At 46.2% G+C, this 5,725-nt stretch overlaps 2 non-coding genes across 2 annotated transcripts; both read left to right on the top strand.

Moving 5' to 3' along the window:
- Positions 1-235: 235 nt before the first annotated feature.
- On the top strand, positions 236-317 carry TRNAL-AAG (transfer RNA leucine (anticodon AAG)). The gene has a single exon. It is a non-coding gene; the product is annotated as a tRNA-Leu (tRNA).
- A 4,687-nt stretch (positions 318-5,004) lies between these two features.
- Positions 5,005-5,086, top strand: TRNAL-AAG (transfer RNA leucine (anticodon AAG)). The gene has a single exon. It is a non-coding gene; the product is annotated as a tRNA-Leu (tRNA).
- Positions 5,087-5,725: the final 639 nt, after the last annotated feature.

The raw sequence follows: 5,725 nt of genomic DNA, 5'->3' as shown, positions 1-5,725 counted from the left end.
AATAAAGTACACTAATAACCTTCTTCAGCAACCTCAGCTTTCATATCCTAAACGAATTTGAATTCAAAGCCTCTGGCAAAATGATTAGCTTCAAGTTTCCCTCGTTGCCTCGGGAAATCGGCGTGTAACCGGTTCGGTGGGAAGCAAGCGCGTGTTGGAAAAAATAGGCCACCTGAAACGAGAATGGCGATTGCAACAGGCAGGCGGTGATCTGCGCCGAGCTAGCTTCCCTGTGGGTAGCGTGGCCGAGCGGTCTAAGGCGCTGGTTTAAGGCACCAGTCTCTGCGGGGGCGTGGGTTCGAATCCCACCGCTGCCAGATGTTTTTCTTTTCTCTCACAAAGTAGGCGGAAGGAGAAAAGTACAGGCGAGAACACGACGCCAGGCAGCTAGCCCCGATAACCCAACCTCCACTGACGCCGCTCCTCTTTCTCTCCGATGTGCCTCGACGTTCGGAAAGTAGGCACTCCGTGGTTGCCAGATTTTCCAGATCTATTTTGGTTTGCGATAGCTGCACGTGACGCCCTCATCATTATCGACTCTCCCCTCTACTCTTGGCCGTACTCTCTACGCACTCCGCTGTTATAGGAATTACTGCTTGCGCCTCACGTGGAGAGGTCGTATTTCCCATGAAATGCTTTCCTTATATTTTTTACGACTATAGGCTTTAAGATTGTCCCGTGATGCTCCCTCCTGAACCTTTTCCTTCTTCCGTGCATGCGAACGGCACATCTTAAAGCCGCATGAATGAAGATTGATTGACTCATTGATTAATCGTGTCCCTTACTTCCCGAAACACAACAGAGGCTATGAGAGACATGTTAGCGGTAAACTACCGTTTGAGTTAGATAGCCTAGGGTTGGTCAGTGTGCACCCAAAGCTGTCGGTACGCGAGCGCTTTTGTATTCCATCCCCATCGGAATGAGGCCGCAGCAGGTGAGCTCGAAGCTGAGCTATTTTTGACTATCGTTCAACATAGCGACCAGCGCAGACAAAACAGCGGGACAAGAGTTTGGAAGGCACATGCTATATATGAGCACGAGTCATGTGAGCCGTTGAAACCAATGAGGGTACAGTTATAGTGATTCGGTGGAAAGCTCCGGAAAGTATTCATGGTTGTCAATGTTTTCTCCGTTTCTAGCGCCATGACAGCGTGCGAGACATTATTCCTCTATGGTTCAAAAGAGACTATGCCACGTGACAGCTTCCTTGCTGCGCAATCGCGGACAGCATGCATGAGGAGCTGTCGGCGGCGTTGCCGGGCAGAATATTAGCCGTCCTGAGCAAAACGTATAACAGCCTTTAAACATCTACTGAAAAGCATTACGCAAAATTGCCAGACTTACTTGTTCTTTCGTTTTATGTTGTATTAAGGTTCCTTTCATTTTCTGTTTTGTTCTTCCTTTTCGCCAGATTCTTTGTCCATAGAAAAGGTACACGAGTCGGCGTTTGCCGTCTTTTCAACAATGGCGATTGTTTTAGGCACGCATACGTGGGTAGCGAGGCCGAGCGTTCTAAGGCTCTGGTTTAAGGCACCAGTCTCTTCGGGGGCGTGGGTTCGTATCCCGACGCTGCCAAAAAGTTCAGTTTCTTTTGTTTACACTACAGCTGAAAGTGCTCCCCGTTATAAGGGGGAGCACTTTCAGCCGTGCACGCTTTCCAGTATGACGAAATCGCTTTGTATATTTATTTAGTGAGAATCTTCAAAAGGTTTGTTTTTGCGGTAGTCAGCCACACATGGCAACAATAATTTCCATGCCAGGCAAAAAAGTACGTGGTAGATTAGGCGTTTCGTTTACGGCAGAGGAATGTCTCCGCATTGTGGCAATGCTCCAGTAACTGCAGACAGTATTTTGCAGAGTATATATACGTGTCCGTTCCACGAGGGTGTGTTGTAAAGCGTGCTGACAGTGTCACACACCAAGGACCTTATGTTCTTCGACAGTGTTCACTCCTTGCCTGTACATTGCAGAAAATGCTGCCTTTTAGCGCAGGAAGATTGTTTCCAGCATAAAAAAAAATATATTAGTTTTGCTTTAGATAAATTACACTTAAGTCTGTTTCACTGCGACCAACAGCTCAGATTACCCCACTGCAATATTGCGTCTTTTTACCAATTCACTCGCTACTGGACCAAATAAAGTGACGGTGCAGTCATCAGCTTACCTGACAAATTCAGCAGTTGCATCAACGTTTACTATACGGTTCCCATAGAAAAATAAAATGTATCGGTACTAACACGCTCTTCTACGGCACGCCTCTGACTGCAGTATGTAAAGATGACTACTCGTTGCCTAACCATACGCACTGACGACCGTTCTTAAAATTAAATTATGGGGTTTTACGTGCCAAAACCACGTTTTGATTACGGGGCACGCCGTAATGGGCGGCTCCCGAATAATTTCGACCACCTGAGGTTGCTTAACGTGCACTTAAATCTAAGTACACGGGTGTTTTCGCGTTTCGCCTCCATCAACGTCTGTTCTCAAGGAACGATCTCAACAAATTTAGGGGCGTTCAACGAATTCCTCAAATTGAAAGCTCCTGAAGAAGAACGTCATAATCTGGTTGATCAAAGGCTTTACTAACGTCTACAAATAAACCTAAAGTGCATTTAACAGATTGTCTAACTTCTGAATCAGACGGAGCGTCAGACAAAATAACGTCTTTATTTCATGAACGAGAAGAAGGGGGACGCGAGCGGACGCGATTGTGTTTAGTCACAACCATACGAAGCCAACAGGCAATGAATCCAAGGAAAGCACAGAAAAAGTTATTTGTAGTTTCTCATCGAACTAACAAATCATCGCCTAACAAAAGCGAAAGCTGAAAACCAAGCTTACTATTTCGTGCGGAGTGCAGAGAAGTTATGGCTCGTGCGTCCAGCTTTCGCCACTACCTCCGATTTTCGCGACGTACAGATATACTTTCTAAACAAAGATTACGCTATAAGAAGCCGTACTCCATTTGGTGAGCATTCTGAAATGGTAACCTTAAAAGAGGATGCGTTCAATTAATTATGGCATGGCACTACGGTTACAGGGTAGACAGCTATCCGAAGAAGCAAGAAAAGCGGGGTACAAAATTTTGCCGTCGGTGCCTTCCTAAATGATCGCCTCGGTAACGTGTCCCAAGCAGACAAGCGTGGTCACTGTCGAAAGACATGTTATGAAGGCAACTGGCTTCTTTTGCTTTCGTCGTTGTCAGCGTTATGGACTGGCGGATAAAATGCAGGGTGTCTACCAAGTTGACAATTCCAAGTTCCCCGAGTTTTCCAGGCTTTCCCTGAGTGACTTAGAACTTTGTTTCATGTCAAGACGGGCTCCCTACATCATGTCGCCCCACGGTGTCACTCTCTAGTAAGCATGTCAAAAATAAAAAAAACAACGTAGTCCCATTTGAATAGTAAGGGGTAGTGTTTATTTTATTCAAAAAGAAAGTAGAATGGAGGGGTTAGTAAAATGCAAAGCGAATAAAATATCTTCGAAAGAAAATTAATAGTAAAACCCATTGCAAATCAAGTCGAACATTCTATAATACGAATAAAAAAGAGATGCATACAGAATATTTTCGAATATGAGCTGTTTCAATCAACTGATGGCAAGCTAACTGGTATGAGGTCCGAACTTCATCACAAGTGAGATTCTCTCGCAACAGCTGGTAAGTCAACCTCAACTGTCCTGATATACCCTCATCCCGCGCGCAACACCTCAGTGTTACGGTGGTTCACTCTATTTAAAGGTTCTTTTTTTTGCTTGGATGAGGGACACCTGCATTTCGGCGTCAGCCAACACTTCGCTTTTAGAGTGCAAGCTCCTTCAAAAAAGCGGCGGCATGCTTCGTTTCCCGTTCATTGTTCAATGCATAGGTCCTTTGTCTTCTTGTTCCCCTTCGGCTGCGAGTTCGCCACACGGACTATTTGAAGCATCCTCTTGAACAATTGTACAGTCAGCGTACGATTTTTTGGACTCCGGTCGCGAAAACGTCCGAAAAAAATGAATGCATTTTTTTTACAGCCCTTAAGGGCTCAAATCACCCCAGGCGCTCCCGAAAAAACTCTGAAGGCCTGTTAGTACACCTATTGAGCATATCAGTGCTCGTACTGTGACAGGAGATGGCGGGTGCACCTGTGTATAGTTAAGGAACACATACTGTGTCCCGTGACAGTTGCACCTTCCCACACTTGTTATGCTTCACAGCGTAACATTGCTATAACGAAGCGAAGCTGACTTTCGGGAACCGGCATTATGCAACGCGCCGTGCTTTCCGAACTTCAAAGGCAACCGCAATGGCCACAAAGGCGGTGTCGGTGCCATTGCTGACAGCGGCGAATTCTTTCAATGAAAAGCACGGCACAGAACGGCAAGAAGATAATGCCAAACCTTGAAGCAGCTAGGCCTAGCACTGCCTCGGTGGTGCCTACGCCTGCCAGCAGATCTGCGTGCGAGTGTGCCTCGAGGCGGCGAGGTTATCGAAATGGCGGCGGTTGTGGCTTTTATTAATGCCGTTTCGGACCTGCGGTCACCGCAAAAGTCTGGAAAATCTGACGGTGAAGGGTTCTCAATTGCATCCGAATTTTCAGACGTTCTCATACATCGACCCTATGTAGCCGCGAAGTCGTTCGAATTATCTGGCGTCCGGAAAGTCGCTCGTTGACTGTACTCTGGCAACTCCTGCAGCCGACGACGCAGCGTCAAAGACCATTCGTTCCTCTCGGTTACTCGATACAGCATTACCGCGACTTTCGTTCCTTTTCAGTAAAATTAGATAATTTTCCCTGATAGAGGCACAAATTCCCTGAGTTTTCCCTGACTTTTTCCAGACTGCTCAAAATCCCCGAGAATTCCCGGTTTTCCCGGCTGGTAGACACCCTGAAATGTTTTAGTCAACAGACAAGGCGTGTTCCAAACATTTTGGTTAAAGCACGACCGGAAAAGCCGGTCGTGGGTTAAAGCAGCCATTTGCAGCCGTCAGGAACGATGACGATTTCACGCCACGACCGTGTCGGTAGAGTGGCCGAGCGGTCTAAGGCGCTGGTTTAAGGCACCAGTCTCTTCGGGGGCGTGGGTTCGAATCCCACCGCTGCCACATTTTTTTTTTCTGCGTTAACAAACATCTTTTTCTTTTTTTTAATCACTGAAATAATTGCTGTATACGGTGAACGCTAGAAAACAGGAATAATTTTTTAATTTTGTTTCTTGCAAAAGCAAACTAACCATAAGGGCTGTCCCGGTTGAGCGGTAGCTTCAACGCAAATTTCGCATGATCAGTTCAATCTGTCAGAACTGTTGAAAGCATAAATAGTTACGTTTACTTTTTCATCATTCCTTTTTCTTTACGTGCAAAATCTATTGGAGACTCCAAGGTGTACCAGCCATATTTGTGGCCGTTGCAAATAATTATCACCGTCATTAAGAATATTTCACGTCGTGGGAAAAGGGGTGAAAAAAAGAGTAGAGGTAAAGCATGGCACGTTTGCTCCATGCGGGTGAAAGAGGCGAATCGATCGTTGCTTTCCTCCTGATATTTTTTTTTTCATTGTCTATCGGCACACGCCGCAGCCCGAGACATAAAAGCTGGGCTTTCCTACCAGAGGGATTCCGAAAGGCGACGAGGTCCAAGAATATTGCCTAAACAATATACAGATACCCTGCAGCATCAGAAATTCGAAAGGAGGGTATGCCCCCCACCGCACCCCACTCTAACCAGAGAAGATACAGTTGCTCT

This window comes from Dermacentor albipictus, chromosome 2 (genome assembly GCF_038994185.2).
Source record: "Dermacentor albipictus isolate Rhodes 1998 colony chromosome 2, USDA_Dalb.pri_finalv2, whole genome shotgun sequence".
In the NCBI taxonomy this organism is placed as follows: Eukaryota; Metazoa; Arthropoda; class Arachnida; order Ixodida; family Ixodidae; genus Dermacentor; species Dermacentor albipictus.
This window is presented reverse-complemented; position numbering and strand designations above follow the sequence as displayed.